Here is a 20,243-nt window from a genome sequence, read left to right as displayed (position 1 = left end):
TTGCCTGAGACACACACAGCCTTTCCCTAGAGCTGGATCTTCTTTGAGCATGAAGCTTTTCTTTTCAGAAATCGTGTGGGTATAAAATTTCCAACATCCCTGAGTCTCCATTTCAACTTAGACTTGACCTTTACAGATTCATAAAGTGACCACTTCAAGGAGTTTACACTACTTGATGAAGCTATATACCTTCCACATATTATCTGGCCTTAGTGACTCTCTGGGGTTGTAGAATATGACTCTGTAATCCCTCATTCTTGCAGCCATTCATGCTTTCAAGTCCTGCTGCCAGCTAGTTGTGAAATCTTGCCCAGTTGGTCCAGTTTCAGCAGCCTCTGTATGTTGACTCCATGAGGACTCTTCCCCAGGCAATTGATTTAAAGAGGACAAAACCCTTTCAGTGCAATTCTTTTATTTAAACAACTTTATTTAAAAAAAAAAAAAACAGATAAATGTGCAGATTTTTAAAAGCTTAAGTTTTCATCTTTCAAACTAATATAAGTAAAAGTTTTTGGTGCATGGGGTCTTTTTCTTCAGATTTGTTATTGCCCTTTTATGGAGCAGAATATATAATTTAGCAACTACACCTTCTAGTTGTCAGGAGCCCTTACAAGCTCTTTTGATCCCTTTTCTTGAAAAAAAAAAAAAACTCTACAGTATAATACAGTATATATTAATAATGTATTATATACCAGTGCTTTACTAATTGCTTTTTTTTTCAGTGTAGACATTGGAGTTGTGAGTAATAACACCACACATTTAAGACTATCTAGCTTTGAAATTGCCTCTATAAATCACAAGAAAAAAATGTGGGTTGGTGGCAGTCCTACCTTTTTGAAAAAATTTATTTCTACCACATAATTATGAGTATACTTGGTGTGAAAGAGAAAAGTGAAGATGCTTAGAGCTGATATTCATTAATTTACCTCCAGAAACTGATAAAAGCAATTTTTTTGGATAACATCATTAGTTACAAGTAGCAAAATTACCCAGAGTCTTGATGAGAACAATACAAGCTAAATGATGAACATAAATAAAGGAAAATTATTTATATGCTTTGTCAGTTTTAGGAACTGTATTAATTCATTTAACCTTTTATAAAAATAACAACATTGGGTATCCAATGGACATTTATTTTTAAAAGTTCTCAAGGTTGGGAAACCCAAGATTTGAGGTGTTGGACTATATAGTTTCTGCTGAGAGGTTTCTGTAATACAGAAACAACCCTTTTGCTTTGTGTATGGTAAAGAATGATCATTCTTTTGCCTTGATTTTATAAGGCGACATTCCTACTATGTTAGGGTTTTATGACTTTGTCTTTAATTAGTCATATCCTAGTATATTTATCAGTAAAATTGAGAGTTAGGGCTTCAACATAGGAATTTCTAAAGGCATGATTTAACCCATAGCATGGACCCATATTGACTGCAGAATAGACATTATAGGAATAATCTACATAAAATTAGGACAGGAGATGGATATTTCATTTTGAGTTGTGAGAAATGATTGCTGCTGATATGTACCACAAATGTCACAGGACACATTAAACACAGACGTTACAGCATACTCATATCATTGTGGAAAACTGACACTCCACATTTTATTCTAATATTTCTTTACTATAATCAATTTTACTTATAAAATAATTGATTCATACAAAGGGTGCTTTCAATACTTTTCTTACTTTAAATATGCCTGTATACTCACTGAGTGAAACCCAGAGATAATGGCTTAACTATAGCACTTGGGATGTCAGCTCAATGTGTTCTGACAGTACTTAACTCTAAAGTGCACAAACATGACTTTCTACAGTAGCTATTTTAATAAGCATGGTCTTTGTTTTGTGTTGTGTGATCAGACTCAACTTGTAATCATAGTGATATAGGATCTGAGTGGAATTATTAAATGAAGATGTATCTAAATAGATGGTCATTTTAATGATATTTGTATAAAACATGAGGCTTAATAATGAAATTCAGGGATCTATCTCTAGCCACTGCTTGAAGTTTGTATCCTTATTTTTAGAAATATGGAAGGTTATGTCTTCCAGATAGTTTATCTATCTATCTGTCTGTCTGTCTGTCTGTCTGTCTGTCTGTCTGTCTGTCTGTCTGTCTATCTATCTACCTATCTATCTAAGTTATTGAAACTATATTCTTCTCTCATACAATATACCCAAAACACAGATTCCACTACCTCTTCTGCTCCTAGCTCATTCCTAACTTGTCCATCTTTCAGATCACCCCTGACTAATTTTTTTTTCAGAAGAGATAAGTATTATAAAAGATGACAGCCAAGTGGGATAAAACAAGATACAGTAAGACAAGACAAAAGCTCTCATATCCACAGTTGTTGATAGTTCTTAAAGACCAAGATATTTTGTACACTTTCAATCATGTAATTTAAATAGTTAGTTTTAATTCCACATTCCTTAGACAAACACTCTACACTGAGACGTATTCCTGGCAATTTTATTTCCTGTTTAAAATTTCCATTCTGGTAATGATCTTACATTACCCTTACAAAAGTATTTCTTTTATTTTTTTTCACCCTGTCATTTTTTTTAAAATTTATTTTAAAAAACAAAGATAAAAGAAAAAATTTAAATATTTTACATAAATGTATACAAATACAATTGTGTCAGTGCCTGGCTTTTTTTTTTCTTTTTTTTAAGGTTTGATACTCTGCATTAAGGTCTTACTAGTTACATTGAGCAAAAAGCACATGAAAAACAGGGTGTAACCCGGAATTAGTCAATGTTTTCTTAGTGTGTAAGGATTGAGCATGACTTTTTTTTGTTTTGTTTTGTTTTCTTTTCTTTTTTTTCTTGAACTTCACAGTCTGTGAGTTGTTTCTGGGGTAGTCTGAGCCTCTGGGGTTAGCATCCCACTATCAGTGACTGCATATTATGTCTGTTCTTTTGTGATTGGGTTATCTCACTCAAGATGATATTCTCTAGATGTAACCATTTTCTTAAGAATTTGGTTAAGTCATTGTTTCTGATGGCTGAGTAGTACTCCATTGTGTAAATGTACCATACTTTTTGTATCCATTCATCTACTGAAGGACATTTGGGGTCTTTCCAGCTTCTGGCTATTATAAATAGGGCTGCTATGAACATTAGGGTGTATGAGTCTTTGTTGTATATTGGAGTGTCTCTGGGGTATATGCCCAGAAGTGGAATAGCTGGATCTTCAGGTAGCACTATGTCCAATTTTCTGAGAAATCGCCAGACTGATTTCCAGAGTGGTTGTATCAGTTTACAACCCCACCAATAGTGAAGAAGTGTTCCTCTTTCTCCGCAACCTCACCAGGATCTGCTGTCGTCTGAGTTTTGGGTCTTGGCCAATCGGACTGGTGTGAGGTGGAATCTCAGAGTTGTTTTGATTTGCATTTCCCTGATGGCTAAGGATGTTGAGCACTTCCTTAGATGTTTCTCAGCCATTCTATGTTCCTCAATTGAGAACGTTTTGTTTAGCTCTGTACCCCATTTTTTAATAGGGTTGTTTGATTCTCTGGTGTCTAGCTTTTTGAGTTCTTTGTATACCTTGGATATTAGGCCTCTATCTGATGTGGAGTTGGTAAAGATTCTGTTGGCTGCCGTTTTGTTTTCTTGACAATGTCTTTAGCCTTACAGAAGCTTTGCAATTTCATTAAGTCCCATTTGTTAATCTTTGACCTTAGAGTACAAGCCATTGGTGTTTTGTTCAGAAAATTTTCTCCTGTTCCCATGTGTTCTAAGGTTTTCCCTACTTTCTCTTCTAATAGATTCAGTATATCTGGTTTAATGTGGAAATCTTTGATTCACTTACACTTGAACTTTGTACAAGAAGATAAGAAAGGGTCTATTTTCATTCTTTTGCATGGGGAGTGCCAGTTGGACCAGCACCATTTGTTGAATAGGCTGTCCTTTTTCCATTCATTGTTTACGGCTCCTTTGTCAAAAATCAAGTGACCATATATGTGAGGGCTCATTTCTGGATCTTCTATTCTATTCCATTGATCCACATGCCTATTTCTGTACCAGTACCATGCAGTTTTCAGCAAATTGCCTTGTAATATAGCTTGAGGTCAGGGATAGTGATTCCCGCAGATGTCTTCTTGTTGTTGAGGATGGATTTCGCTGTCCTTGGTCTTTTGTTATTCCATATGAAATTGCACATTGATCTTTCCAACTCAATAAAGAACTGTGTTGAAATTTTGATGGGGATTGCATTGAATCTTTAGATTGCTTTTGGTAGGATGGCCATTTTAAAAATGTTGATCCTTCCAATCCATGAGCATGGGAGATCTTTCCATTTTTCTGAGATCTTCCTCGATTTCCTTCTTTAGAGGTTTGAAGTTCTTGTCATACAGGTCCTTCACTTGCTTAGTTAGAGTCACACCAAGGTATTTCATAGTTTTTGTGACTATTGTGAAGGGTATCTTTTCCCTAATTTTTTTTCTCCACATGTTTGTCCTTTGAATATAGGACAAACTACTGATTTGTTTGAGTTAATTTTGTATCCAGCCACTATACTGAACTTGTTTGTCAGCTGTAGAAGTTCTCTGGTGGAATTTGTAGGATCACTTAGGTACACTATTATGTCATCTGAAAAGAGTGATGTTTTTACCTCTTCCTTTTCGATTTGTATCTCCTTGATCTCCTTTTGCTGTCTAATTGCTCCAGCCAGGACTTCCAGTACAATGTTGAATAGGTAGGGGGAGAGTGAGCAGCCTTGTCAAGTCCCTGATTTTAGTGGGATTGCTTCAAGTTTCCCACCGTTATGTTTGATGTTGGCTGTTGGTTTGCTGTATATTGCTTTTATTATGTTTAGGTATGGACCTTGGATTCCTGTTCTTTCCAGGACTTTTGTCATGAAATGGTGTTGATTTTTGTCAAATGTGTTCTCAGCATCTAGTGAGATGACCATGTGATTTTGTTTTTTGAGTTTGTTTATATGATGGATTACATTGATGGATTTCTTTATATTAAACCATCCCTGAATCCCAGGGACGAAGCCTACTTGATCATGGTGAATGATCGTTTTGATGTGTTCCTGGATTCAGTTTGCAAGGATTTTGTTGAGTAATTTTGCATCAATGTTCATAAGTCAGATTGTTCTGAAATTCTCTTTCCTTGTAGGGTCTTTGTGTGGTTTAGGAACGAGGGTTATTGTAGCCTCAAAAATGAGTTAGGTAGTATTCCATCTGATTCTATCTTGTGGAATAGTTTGGAGAGTATTGGTGTCATGACCGCAATAAATGTCTGATAAAATTCTGCACTGAACCCTTCTGGACCTGGGCTTTTTTTGGTTGGGAGGCTTTTGATGACTTCTTCTATTTCTTTAGGTGTTATGGGATTATTTAGATGGCTTACTTGGTCCTGATTTAACTTTGGTATCTTGTATCTGTCTAGGAATTCATCCATTTCCTCCAGATTTTCCAACTTTGTGGAGTATAGGCTTTTGTAGTAGGATCTGATGATTTCTTGAATTTCCTCAGTTTCAGTTGTTATGTCTCCACTTTCCTTTCTGATTTTGTTAATTTGTATACCCTCTCTTTGCCCTCTAGTTAGTCTGGCTAGGGGTTTATCAATCGTGTTGATTTTCTCAAAGAACCAGTGCAAAAGTATTTCTTTGTCCTAGATATTCACAAATACTTTTTAACCCAAGATCCTTGAGACAATTTAAGGAATTCTAATGTGTTTCTAACACAGGTTTATATGCTTCTTAAGTAACTTTTCTAGAATTCTCCATGTTCTTTTGTTTTAGGATTATATGTTCTGTAGATATCTATTAAGTCCAGTTGGTTCATAACCTCTGCTAGTTTTTCAGTGTCCTTGTTCAGTTTCTGTTTCCATGATCTTTCCATTGGTGAGAGTGGGGTATTAAGGTCTCCCACTATTATTGTGTGGGGCACAATGTACTTTTTGAGCTTTAGTAGGATTTCTTTTATGAATATGGGTGCTTTTGTATTTGGAGCATATAAGTTAAGGACTGAGAGTTCCTCCTGACAAATTTTCCCTGTAATGAGTAAAAAGTGTCTTTCCTTATCCTTTTTGATAACTTTTGGTTGAAAATCTATGTTATTCGATATTAGAATAGCCACTCCAGCTTGCTTCTTGGGGCCATTTGCTTGGAAGTTTTTTCCCCAAACTTTTGCTGTGAGATAGTGTCTGTCCTTGTCTCTGAGATGAGTTTTCTGTATGCAGCAAAATGGTGGGTTTTGTTTATGTATCCAGTCTGATAGCCTATATCTTTTTATTGGGGGAATTGAGTCCATTTATGTTAACAGATATCAAGGAATAGTGGTTGCTGTTTCTTGCTATTATTGCTTTTGGAGGTAGAATTGTGCCTGTATGTCTTTCTTCTTTTGGTTTTCTTGCTTAGGGGTTTTCTTGTTTTTACTAGAATGTAGTTCCCCTCATTGTATTGGGTTTTCCACCTATAATTCGTTGTAGTGCTGGGTTTCTGGTCAGATATTGTGTAAATTTAGTTTTGTCTTAGAATATCTTAGTCTGTCCATCTATGGTGATTGAGAATTTTGCTGGGTATAGTAGCTTGGGCTGATACTTGTACTCTCTTAGTGTCTGCATGATGTCTGTCCAGGCTCTTCTAGCTTTCATAGTCTCTGTTGAGAAGTGGGGTGTGATTCTGATTGGTCTGCTTTTATATGTTACATGATCTTTTTCCCTTACTGCTTTTAGTATTCTTTTTTTTTGCTTTGGGCACTTGGCATTTTGACTATTATGTGTCGGGACAATTTCTTTTCTGGTCCAACGTATTTGGAGTTCTGTAGGCTTCTTTTATGCTCATGGTCATCTCATTCTTAAGGGTAGGGAAGTTTTCTTCTACAATCTGGTTGAAGATATTTACTGTGCCTCTTAGTTGATACTCTTCTCCCTCTTCTATTCCTATTATCCTTAGGTTTGGTGTTCCCATTGTGTCCTGGATCTCCTGGACATTTTGTGTTAGGTGCTTTTTGTTTTTTGCATCTTCTCTGAATGTTTTGTCTATGCTTTCAATGTTGTTTTTGGCCCCTGAGATTCTCTCTTCCATCTCTTGTAGTCTGTTGGAAATGCTTGCATCTGTGACTCCTGATTTCTTTTTTAGGTGTTCTACCTCTAGGGTTGTCTCTTTCAGTGTTTTCTTTATTGTGTCCATTCCGTTTTACATTCATTCTTTCATTCCTTCTTCTCTTTGGTTCTGTTTTTCTCTAGTTCTTTGAGTTCTCTGAGTGTTTTTCTTGTTTCCTCTTATAAAACTCCTAATTATTTATGCTTTTCGTCCTGGTCTTGTTCAAGGATCTCTATCATCATCTTGAGGTATGATTTCAGTCTTTTTTTTCTGGAGTGTTTGGCATTCAGCTGTTTGCTGTGATGGGAGATCTGGGTTCTGGTGTTGCAGGTTGTCTTGGTTTCCCTGGGGTATGTTCTTTCACTTTTCTCCTGCCATCTTGTTGTCTGTGTTTATACGTGGACTTGTTGTCAGTGATTGGTTCTCGCCTCTTCCTTGTACCTGGCCTATGTCCCTCGATCTCCTAGATTCTATGGTTAGTGATTTGGCTTATTGATACATACCATCTATCAAGACAGACATCTCTTTCACTAAGTAACAAGGAAAGACAACTGTCTGCACATGCAATGATCAGGAAAAACACGTTTTTAGGAATTTGATAGCAATGTTTATGATTTAAAGGCACATAATAACATGCTTTTTGGCTCCTCTAACTGTCCAGGGATCAGAATGAACCATGGCCACCACCCAGCTCCCTGCTTGGTACATGTCATCAGCGCTGGGCAGTACAGCATGACAAGCAATTAGGTCTTGGCAGCTGCTGAGAAAACAAAGCAAGTCGCTCAGGAAACTTGGGCACTAGCCACAGAATTCACTGCCACTATAATGTTCAAAAGACAGATTTTATAGGGACAAATGATTGGGAAAATAACCACTTGTTCATTGTGTCTCTTTTCACACCACATACTGTGCCTCCTTGCCTCACTGCCAAGCAGTGCCAGCAATATGTTCAATATTTGTGCTGGAGTCTCTCCCCCCACCTCTCTGAATTCATTCAACAGATGTTTCCTAAGTACTTGTAATAAAAGCTCTTACTGAGAACCAGGGAAATAGAATGATAAAAGAAAATTACTAGATGTGTGGTTTTTATTGGGAAGATAGTTGTGGGTAGGACTAAGACTGACTGCAAGCTATGGAAGGCTTTGGATATTTAATAGTTCATAAACTAAAGATACAGTCTAGCTGTTATTTGTTGAATGATTTGAAGATGAATATAATGTAAGTAAATTCTTAATGACAATCACAAAGTCCATATCCATGACATGGGTATCAACTCACATAGATATTAGGTGAGTATATCTGGGACTATTGAGAACAAAATATAAGAGTGGAGAGAGTTAGCAAGTAAAATTGATCATCTTTTGATTCATCCTAATAATAAATATCATCATCATTTTATGTGGTAGGGTTTCTGTTATTAAAAGAGTGTTTGTTTAACTTTGTGTATATGTTTGTGCTTGTGTGAGCATATGTGCTGATGTGGGTATAGGTTCCCCATGGTTCAGAAGAGGGCATCATTACCTAGTAATGTACAATAATGAACATTGCCTAGTAAGTGTACAAGGTATGTGAGACATATAATAACGATTTGCAATCATAATGGAATCTTTTAGGCAAATTTTATTAATTAAATGCTCAACATTTATTAAAAACAATGATGGATTTGTTTTGTGCCTATGTACATGCGTGCGTGTGTAATGTATGCTTGTGTGTGTGTGTGTGTCTGTGTGTGTCTGTGTGTATCTAGACTAGCGGTTAACATCCACAGTTCCCTTTTATTGATGTTTTCATCTTTATTTCAGACATTGTTTCCCAGTGAACCTCATTGCTTCAGCTAGCCTGTCTGGTCACTGCACTCCAGGAATCTCCTGTGGCTGCCTACCCAGGACTTTGTTTACAGAGTATATCACTTATGTTGGACTTAAGGTGAATGCTGGATATATGAACTGAGATTCTCCTGCTTACATGGGGGCACTTTTATGACTAAATAAGATATCGACTTAGCATACTCTTAAAGTCCTTATTTTGTATATAAGAATACATTAGCAATTCATATCTGTTTAGATTTTAGCTCTTCTGTGCATGACGTGGTGTTTAACTTCAGGCTTAACTTGTTTTTCCCTGATAATTAGTAATATTGAGTATATTTTCAGTCACTTTTTCATTCCCAGACACGGTCTTTTTAAAATTTTTAATTTATTTCTTTTATAAAATACTATTATAGCTCACGAATTTGTTACATAATAATATATGATGAATGATGAATACACATTTTTCTCTTTTTTTTTCCTAAGAGGGTCTGAAGCTTCCACATTTTGTCCTTCCTTCTTTTTGAGCTACATAATGTCTGTGAGTTGTTTCTTGGGTATTCAGAGCTTTCAGGTGCTAGTATGCAATTGTCAGTGACTGCATATCATGTCTGTTCTTTTGTGACTGGGTTACCTCACTCAGGATGATATTCTCTAGTTCCACCCATTTGCCTAGAAATTTTGTAAAGCCATTGTTTCTAATAGCTGAGTAGTACTCTATTGTGTATATGTACCACAATTTCTGTATTCAGTCCTCTGTCAAAGGACATCTGGGTTCTTTTCAGCTTCTGGCTATTATAAATAATGATGCTATGAACATGTTGGAGCATGTGTCCTTATTCTATGTTGGTGCATCTTTGGGGTATATGCCCAGAAGTGGAATAGCTGGTTCTTCATGTAGTACTATGTCCAATATTCTGAGGAACCGTCAGACTGATTTCTAGAGTAGTTGTACCAGCTTACAATCCCACAAACAGTGGAAGACTGTTTCTCTTTCTCCTTCTCCTCTGTCATCTGAGTTTTTGATCTTAGCCATTCTGACTGGTATGAGGTGGAATCTCAGGGTCATTTTGATTTGCATTTCCCTGGTGTTGAGCATTTCTTTAGATGTTTCTCGGCCATTTGATATTCCTCAGTTGAGAATTTGTTGTTTAGCTCTGTACCCCTTATTTTAACAGGGTTGTTTGATTCTCTGAAGTCTAATTTCTTGAGTTCTTTGTATATATTGGATATTAGACCTCTATCAGATGTGGGATTGGTGAAGATCCTTTTCAAGTATGTTGGCTGCCATTTTGTTTTCTTGACAGTGTTCTTAGTCTTACAGAAAATTTGCAATGTCATAAGTTCCCATTTCTTGATCTTAGAGCATAGGCCATTGGTGTTCTTTTCAGGAAAATTTCCCCTGTGCCTATGTGTTCTAAGCTTTTCCCCATGTTCTCTTCTAATAGTTTCAGTGTACCTGGTTTTATGTGGAGGTATTTAATCCACATGGCCCTGAGCTTTGTACAAAGAGATAAGAAAGGATCGATTTGCATTCTTCTGCATGCTGACTGCCTGTTTAACCACCACTATTTGTTCAAGAGGCTATCCTTTTTCCATTGAATGTTTTCATCTTCTTTGTCAAAGATCAAGTTACCATAGGTATGAGGGTTTATTTCTGGGTCTTCAATTCTGTTCCATTAATCTACCTGCCTAACTCTGTACCAATACCATGCGGTTTTTAAAACAATTGCTTTGTAATGTAGCTTGAGGTCAGTGATGGTGATTCCCACAGAAGGTTTCTTGTTGTTTGCAATAGATTTCGCTATCCTAGGTTTTTTGTTTTTCCAGACACATTTGTAAATTGTTCTTTCCAACTCTATGAAGAATTGAGTTGGAATTTTGATGGGTATTACATTGAATGTGTAGATTGCTTTTGGCAGGATAGCCATTTTTACAGTGTTGGTCCTTCCTAATCCAGACACAGTCTTCAATACCTTTGAGCTAATAGAAATGCTCATCATCCCACACCCCACTCATTCTTGCATGGTGTGAGTACCTAAGATTAAAAGAAAGAATTGTATGCTACTGATGATAAACTTTAGAATGCATCCTTGATTTATACTGTGTATCCCTTGGCTGTTCTTTAAATGCTTTCCAGGATCCCTTTAAAATCTAAAGGAGAACTGATATTGTAGTTCACCTTACAGTGTGCAAGCCTCACATGGAAGAAGCCTTGGGTTTGATGGTTAGTCCCTTATAAAAAATGGGTATGAAATTGTTTTCACAAAGTTTAAAGCTCATATACTATTACATAGTTTGAAGCCAGCATTGGATACAGGAGAGCTTGCCCTCAAAACTGAACGAAGCAACGGTAAACAGAATTCTTGTAGAAATAAATAACAATTACAACTTCATTTTTCATTAATGAATTTTCAAATACAGACTTTACAAGACATTGTCCCAACTGTTTGGTTCAATGTTTCACCAATATTTAAAACCATCTCAGCCATGCTAGCATGATGGTTATTATCACCATTCTAGAAACCATTTATAAAAAGCATTGTATAAACTCAAGTGTTTATTTAATTATAATTCATATTGGGATTTGGTATTAAGTGAAAGAATAAAGGCTACCTGCCCACTTTTCCTTCTTTATCACGGAGTATTGCTTTATATAAAGAACATGTTTTAGAAGTGTTTGCTATCATCTTAATTGTGGAAAAGGTGTGCATTTGCATGCATGTCTGCATGTGTGCATCTGTGCATGCATGTGTATGTGCATACATGTTTGTGTGGTCACGCCTACACATTTGTACAATTGCAAGTGTTCATACATGTACATGCACACATGTGTGAATGTGTGTGTGTGTGTGTGTGTGTGTGTGTGTGTGCTTGGGTGCACATGTGTGTGTTATTCTGAACTTTGGTTTTCCTTTTAAATTCATCACCATATTTTATAATTAAGTGGAATTACTCCAGGGATATGACAAAGGAAGGGAGATAAATACACAACAATTTAAGTTAGCAGATGCAGAGAATCTGGTGGTTGAGTGGATTAGACATCTCCACTCCTCTGTCTTTTGATTTCTCCTCCCTCCCTTCACCATTCCGCTCCTCCCCCTTTATTCTTTTCTTTCTTCATTCTTCCCTAATAGTTCCTTTCTCCTTCCCTCTCACCCTCATCTTTAATTGTTATTGAATAGCTGCACCATTTTCTTTGCAATATTTGGGGACAGCAATTCTCATTTCTACCTATAAATGGTGCTGTGAGACCCTGCCCTTTATCCTTGTTAAGAAGTCACTGTTCTCAGGGACACCTGGCTGCTCAGGGAATAACTACCACTTATGCTCTCCTGTAAACTTTCTTTTGAAGTACAGAAATTCACAACAGTCCTTACCTATACAATTTTCCATTGTCTTAAATATTTAAAACGTAGTGAATTCTTGACACCTACTGAACGTGACATTTGGGTTGGTAACTTCAACAAGAAAATGCCTCTATTTGGGGTATAGTAAAAAGAAATCATTCCTACTTTCCCACATTTGGTTCTCAGTAATAAGATAACAAAAATAATGATACAAGAATAATCTATGTGAGTCAGTAAGCAAAGAACTGGACCAAAGAGGTGTGGTGTCTTCTAGCCCCTGTCTTGTTTTCATTTCTGTTCAGTGTTACTGTTTTGAATATAAAGATACTTTATGCCTCAAGTTTAAAACACATCTATTATTTTACTTTAAAATTTGAGAATTTCATAAACAACTAACTGTACATCATTTCTACTCCTTACTATCCCTCCTCCAATTTCTCTGGTGTTCTCCGTACAATCCTTTTTCAATTTTATGATATGTTCTTTAAAAACATTATTATTATGCGCGCCGCGCTCGCACGTGCTTGCTTGCTTGTGCGTGCGCGCGCGCACACACACACACACACACCCATGTGCATACACAGTTTTCTGAGTCCATTGAGTATTACTTGCATATATAGGGCTGGACACTTGGAAGTGCATAACCCACTGCAGGGCTTGTCCTTGGAAATGGCAGATTCTCCCTCTGAGCTGTCATCGTTTGCCTGCAGCTTTTGATGTAGGAGGGGATTTGTGAGATTTTCTTTGTTCACATGGGCATGCCAGCTGGTGTTGTCAACATGTTAGTCTTATTTACAGAGCTAGACTGTTGAGATTTCCTGGGTGCTCCTTCCAAACCACACACAGAAAACACTTGACAGCAGCAGGAGTCTTGATCCTTTAGCTCTTATACAATTTCTGGTCCACTTTTGTCATGTTCTCTGAACTTTAGCTATAGAATCTGTGCTTTATCAATAGAGATTGGGAACTCATGGTCAGCTGTTCTTTTCATTTTGGCCCGTATGGATTTTTTGCTATAGTTTCCATCAGCTACGAGTTCCACTTATCTATGGCAGAAGGGATCCATATTAGAATACAGTTTAAGAATTGTAGTAGTTTTGAAATCCACTTTTGAGCCTTCCTCTATGTGGAACACTTTTTGGAAAAAATGGATGTTGAAAGATAAAGAGTATCCAGGCAATAGCATACTACCAACAAAATGTGATTTTCTGTGCACTTTTTAAAAATTGCATCGTCAGGTGGGGGACAACCTGTCAATGAATCCTATTTTCATCACAACATGTAAATGTTGCTCTGGGGATACCCTCTTCATAGGAATCAAGATATTCCGAGATACATGTGTTAACCTGATAACTTCTCAGGCGCAATTTGCTGCCAGAAGAGGCTGCCAAGATACTGTAAACCACCAGGACTATCTGACTCATAAAACAGCATTTCTTGATATTCTAGAGTGGAAGAATTTAATGGAGTTCTGATGAGAAAAGTCTGTGACCAGAATGCCTCCTCACATCTGAAAACCCATCTTTAAATGAAGCTTCTAGGAGCCTTTGAAAAAGAACCTTAGGCATTTGACCTTCAAACTAGAAACAGATACTTGTTTAAGAATCATGATGCAACTTTGATAACCAGTATAATTATTGACTCAATTTTAATACTTATGCCTACAGATAAGTGGGACTCTTACTCCTCTTCAGAGAAGTTTTGTCTTCCTGTACTAGTTTAGTGGAGGAGAGATTAATAAAAGTGGTTGGTTTCTTTACATTTCTTTAAAACTAGGCAATAGCATCTAGAGATCATCTGTGAACAACACAAAAGTAAACAAAGACAACAGAGCTTTGGCTGATGAGATGACCTCTACTTTCCTTCTAAAAGATGTAAAAATAAGTTATGTCCTAAGTGATCTTTATGATTTTCAATGGATTTAATCATCGATATTATATTTTATTACGAAAAGAGCATGTGCACTAGGGATCCAGGGAAACACCTTCCATAACAGATTCAAGTTAAAGACAAGTATTAACTGTGATGGTTAATTTTAATTGTACACTTAATTGGAGTTAGGATAACCTAAAGGATTTACAAAGCATACATCTAGGTAGGATGTGAAGGCATTTCTAGAGACACTTGAATTCTGGAGACACTGTCTCCAACATAATGCAGATTTGGTTTGATCCATTCATAAATCTGAACTTTGAACAGACTCTTATGAGATAGTGGAACTGTATATTCAGTCGGAATAAATAGGTCTCTACAGGCCTATCTTGGGGCTCTATATCTTGTCCCTAGATCCTTATTGTTCTGTCTTCTCTCACATTCCTGGCCACCCTGAAACACTTCCCTTCCTTTGCTACACTCTCCCATCACGCTCATGTTTTCTCCAGGTGCATGAGGTTAAGCAACTATAGACAGGAGCCTCTGAACAGGGAAGTCAAAATAATCTTTCAGCCTTAACGTTTTTGCATCTAGTATTTCTCATGTCCAAACACTACTGGTGGATAATACCCAGGTGTAGTTTTATGTATCTACTACTTTTTGATTTTTTTTGTTGGTTCATTCAAACGGATGCTAGGATGCCGTAGTCCCCTGGCCCCATTTTTCATTAGTTGATGAAAGGTGAATTCCTTTTTATCCACTTAGCAAAAATGCTCCAGATTCCTTATGTGGTGGATGCAGAGTGAAATGCTTATTTCTGTACTCAGAAGTACCTAAAGTTTTTTTTCTATTTTAAAAAGAATTATTATCCCAAGAATATTTGTGCATGCATGCTTGCACACACACATGCATGTATGCACACACAGCTATGTGCAGGTAGAAGCATATGTGTTGAGGTCATAGGAAAAAGTTTTCTCCTTTTCCTGTAGTTCTGGGGATCAAACAGGTCATTAACATACATGGCAAGTACATGTGCACAGAAGCATTCGTGTGGAGGTCATAAGACAACTTTCATGCTTTACCAGAGACCTAAAAGCAATGAGACTGTCCAGCCTCAAATAGGATTTAACATATATGCTCCATCTATCCTGGTTTAGTGCTTATCTGAAAGAAGTAAGGAAACTGGCATCTAATGGGTGATTAATCTAAGGAACTGAATTACATTCTCAGATAAGCCTAGCAGCTCCTCTTGTAATATCCTGTTTGTACCCCTTCTGTGATAATCAACTTGCTGTTATTTCCCAAAATGCATGGGAAAATCATCTTAAAGAATGAAAGGGTTGGCCTTTTTTTTCTGACTAGTTTCAGGAGTGGAGAGAAGGATGGAGAGAGGGAGGGAGAAAGGCATGAAAGACAGTCATCAGAGGAAAAAGTATCTCTCCAGGCTTTACAGATAAAGCACCAACAATTTTAACAAGATTTGCTCATTTGTTGATGTGTAAAATACTTCTCAAGGGACAAAAAGCCTCTTTCTTTTGAGGATTGCTCTGTACATGGCTGCTGAAGAATGGTCTATTAAAATTCTGTGTACCTGCCATTATATCAGAACCGATCGGTCATGATGCACACACATGCACCTATATATGCGCACACATGCACACACATCTGCTTACACACATGCTCACACACTGGCACACACACATCATTTGAAATGTGTATTCACATATGAGAAAGTGAATAGTATTTGTCTCATTGAGTCTAGCTTTTCCTTTATCCCCTTTAATTGCCCTTTCTCTTCTGTTTTTACTCATTCCTTTTGTATTACTTCCATCACACAGACTGCAGCAAGGTTTAGCTGTATCAGGGTTCAACTCTATCAAGGTTTGACGATATCACAAGGGTTGACTGGTTTTCAAAACACCATTGCCTGACTTACCTGTATATTGTGTTTTAGTTTTTTTTCCTTGGGAATATTTATTAATTACATTTTTATTGAAAAACATCAACTATGTAAACCTGAAAGTGCAATTTGATATTTGTATATGTGAATACAGCATTCAAACGTGGAATTAACCCAATATAACAAATTTTCTTGCCATTCCTGCCATTTCTCATAGTGAGCTTCTTGAAATTTACTTGGTTTTTTGACTTATATTTCTTTGATGTTTAAGACAGCTTAAAAATGATTATTTCTGTCACACACACACACACACACACACACACACACACACACACACAGGATTTGGGTAATTTTAACCTTCATCATTCCTTTTCCCTTCTCTTCTTTGCCCCAATGAACCCAAACCTCCCTTCTTTCCAGGCCCCTCCTACACTGATGCCTTTCTCTTTGTGATCCACTGAGTTTAATTATGAGCATGATTGGAGGATTATTTACTCAAGCCCATACAATTATCAGTGCCTACATCACTGAAGGAAATGATATCAACCTTCCTTAGCATCCAGTAAACCTTCATGGTAGGATAGAGCCTAGTAAGTACTTCTTTACGGATGATGGACTATGTGTGGTCTCAGCACCGCACTGCCCGGGTCTCCTGCAGGTAACCACTGTTGTGGTGAGTTTGTGAGTACAAAACCATGTCATGTCCAGAAAGCACTGCTCTGTAGAATTCCCCTATCTTCTGGCTGTTACTTTCTTTCTGTCCTCTCTTCCATTCTATCTCCTGAGCCTTGGAGGGAGTGACATAAATGCCCTGTTTAATGCCCAGTCTCTGTACTATGAGCATTTGTGAGCATCTGTGTTAATTGATGCCCACTGTGGGGTGGAGATCTTCTCTGATAAAGAATGACAACAGCACTAATCTGGGCATAAACATTTGTATTTAGGGAGCTTTCTCACAACATGTCCATTCTGAATAAAATTGTTAAGGACTAAGTTCTACTGACTAATGTTTTAAGGTGAAACAGATACCAGTGCCCTCTACATGGACTAGCTTTTTTGCATGCTCCAGAGGAGAGAGACAATCCACGATAATAAAGAGTTATAATGCTTTTGAACCACATCAACAGCCAGCGTGCCTTGACAATTCTAAGGTTGCATTGCTGGCATCCATCACAGAGTGGTAGCCAATAACTCTCTAACTGGACTTACAGCACAACATATGAGAGACCATGTCTGACACTGGGACCCTCCCTGACCACTAAGTGTTTACTAGAGTCATTTTTACTGATGCACAATATAGAACCACTAATTTACTAAACAAGCACAATTTCTACAACTACACAATCATTTGTCTTTACACGCACCTTGCCATTCTTAACTGGTATCTCTTTTCATCGATAGACTTAGTTTAATGCATGAAGATAACCTGGATTTCCATCAGAAAAATTATAATTACTTTCCTTTTTTTTTTCCTGTAGGATCCAAACAGCATTGAAGAAAAAAATATCCAATTGAGAGATGAAGCAAATCTCTGTTCCTGGAGATTTCATTCTACATAAATGCACTTTTCATTATTACTGTATTGATTTGCTTGTTGGTTGAATCTCAGTGATACTATATAAGCTTCCTGAGAATTCAGACCTTATTCTGTATTGGTAACCATTAACATACAGGACACCAGTTGGCTTGTGATAAATCATTTAGACCTGATCTTAGAGTTTTGATGCACACTCAGTTGTCTGAAGGGCAGTGCACTGTGCCATGGAGGACTACTTAGAGAGAGAGAGAGAGAGAGAGAGAGAGAGAGAGAGAGAGAGAGAGAGAGAGAGAGAGATTTGTCTTTCTGAGTCTTGGTTTTACCCGAGCCATAATGATTATTTTGTTTCATTAATTTATCAGAAAATTTCATAATTTTGTTTGTTTTTTAGCTAACCAATATTTTTTTATATTTATGTACCGCATTTTAGTTGTTGGATTATTCCCATTTCTGGGCCATTAGAAGCTGGATGAGCAAGTTCTTTGAAGGAGGGATGTTGTGTTCTTTTCAGATAAACTTTGATCCCTTACCCTGGTTCCATTAGCCCATTGCTTTAGTCATGCATGCTTTATCGCTGAAATAAAAAAAAACCTTTCATTTTCTCAAAATTTATTTTTTGAATAAGTACATTAACAGCATACTTAGAAAGGCCAATAAGAGATTTGTCACATTGTATAGGATCAGAGCAGCACAATGGACTTTGTTTAAAAGTGGCTTTAAACTGCATCCTTTCCTGACTGTCTGTTTGGTTTTTCCTGTTTATTCTGTTTTCCCTGTTTTTCAATGAGTATTTTCTAAAAAGTGTTGAGCACATACACCTTTTCTTTAGGCTCTGCTTCCAATGACTAGGCATCCAAAAGCATAGAAAACTCATTTGGTGCAGCCAAGACAGATCTCCACTCAGATTTGTAACTACTCTCTATATAGTGATTTATCAAAACTTCCAGTATGTGGCCTGTCTACCTTCCTGACCCATGCATAACCCCAGAGCTTCAAACTAGAAGAAGAGGAAACTATTTGTTCTGGTCACAGACACTTGGTGAATTAGTGCTTGTCAATTACAAGCTTAGAGACTATCTAGATTCTTAGAAAAAAACAATCATATTAGTTAATTGCTTTAGAATCTCCTTTATTGAAGAGAAATATTTTCATGCTCCCCTTGAATGTCTTTTGTTTGCTCTTAACCATTATATTTTTTAAAAAATAATCATAATATTATTAATAGCACTGATATCTTTATGTGCTCTACCAATGTCACAGACTGTGTGCAGGTCCAACCATCCAATAATAATTTTTGCATAGTGGTTATAAGGTGATATGAAATTGACTTAATTAGCTGACAAATTCGTTTTTAAACTTGTTTGTGTTTTTACATAAACGTTCTTGTCAATCCACAAAGCCAGATAAAGAAATGATTTCAAAGACATAGAAGGTATTATCTTTTTCCAAAAGAGTTATACAGGCTGTTTGAACTCATGAGTTACCAGTTCAATCTTAAGGAAGTTTTGATAGTTCAGATTTAAATCCAATTATACTATGTGTAAGAAATTAGATTAGTATACTGCTATGGGCCAATTTCCATTTACTTTTTAATTGTTCTCTCCTTTTCTCATAGTCGATATTCTTTTCATTACATACATAGTTACTTCCTGATTACTCCAACCCTCTATTCCATTTTTATTCTTTACCCCAACTGTACTGGAGATGCCTCAACATAGCTCTCCAAGTAGGTCACACATTTCTCCATCTTCATCCCTTCATGTTGTGTATATAACTATAAGCTCCTGAAAGTCTCCTCTCCTGGTTTATTTTTAAAATTTTAATTAGTTATTTTATTTATTTACATTTCAAATGTTATCCCCCTTCCCAGTTTCCCCTCTGAAGACCCCCTATGCCAACCCTTCCCCCCATGCTTCTATAAGAGTGTGCCCTAACCACTCCTACCTCACCACCATAGCATTCCTCTACACTGGGGCATCAAGCCATCATAGGACAAAGAGCTTCCTCTCCCATTGATGCAAGAAAGGTCATCCTGTAATACATATGCAGCTAGGGCCAAAGGTCCCTTCATGTGTATTCTTTGGTTGGTTGTAAGGGGCCACAGCCATTGCCCCACTAAGATGGCGCTGGTTTCCGGGCCGTGAGTCAGCTGAAAACTGACAAACAACTCATGAGCGCATGCATGAGAGATGATTCAGCCTAAAGCCATGGCCCATCCCGGGGCGTAGTTGTCAGACCACCGGCGAACAGCCAATCAGGCAGAGACACGATTCCCCTGGGGGTATAAAGTTGGGTGCCTTGCTTCCTTCTGGGTCTTCCTCCATCACTTGCAATAAAGCTTTGCTGCAGAAGGATCCTTGTGTACCGCGTCTGTTCTTGCTGGTGAGACGGTGGCGCGGGACAGTTGGTGGTTTACTGGAAGCTCTGGGGGTTCTGGTTGGTTGATGTTGTTCTTTCTGAGGGATTGCAAACTCTAACTCCTTCAGTCTTTCCCCTAACTCCTCCACTGGGGTCCCTGTGCTCATTCCATGGTTGGCTGCAAGCATCCACATCTGATTACCCTCTATTGGATGTAGGGCTGGTAAAGATCTTTCCCCATTCTCTAGGTTACTATTCTGTCCTATTGACAGTGCACTTTGCCTCACAGAAGCTTTGCAATTTTATGAAATTCCATTTGTCAATAAGTGATTTTAAAGTTTGAGTCACTGGTATTCTGTT

At 37.3% G+C, this 20,243-nt stretch overlaps 1 protein-coding gene across 1 annotated transcript in view; it reads left to right on the top strand.

The window, feature by feature from the left end:
- LOC308414251 (uncharacterized protein) overlaps positions 1-18,065 on the top strand; it is a 264,870-nt gene extending 246,805 nt beyond the window's left edge. The window contains exons 4-5 of the transcript XR_013974867.1: positions 8,861-8,984; positions 17,467-18,065. The gene's annotated coding sequence lies outside the window, so the exon portion shown is untranslated. The remainder of the gene's footprint in view (positions 1-8,860; positions 8,985-17,466) is intronic.
- Positions 18,066-20,243: the final 2,178 nt, after the last annotated feature.

Source organism: Micromys minutus (genome assembly GCF_963924665.1).
Source record: "Micromys minutus genome assembly, chromosome: 33".
NCBI lineage: Eukaryota > Metazoa > Chordata > Mammalia > Rodentia > Muridae > Micromys > Micromys minutus.
This window is presented reverse-complemented; position numbering and strand designations above follow the sequence as displayed.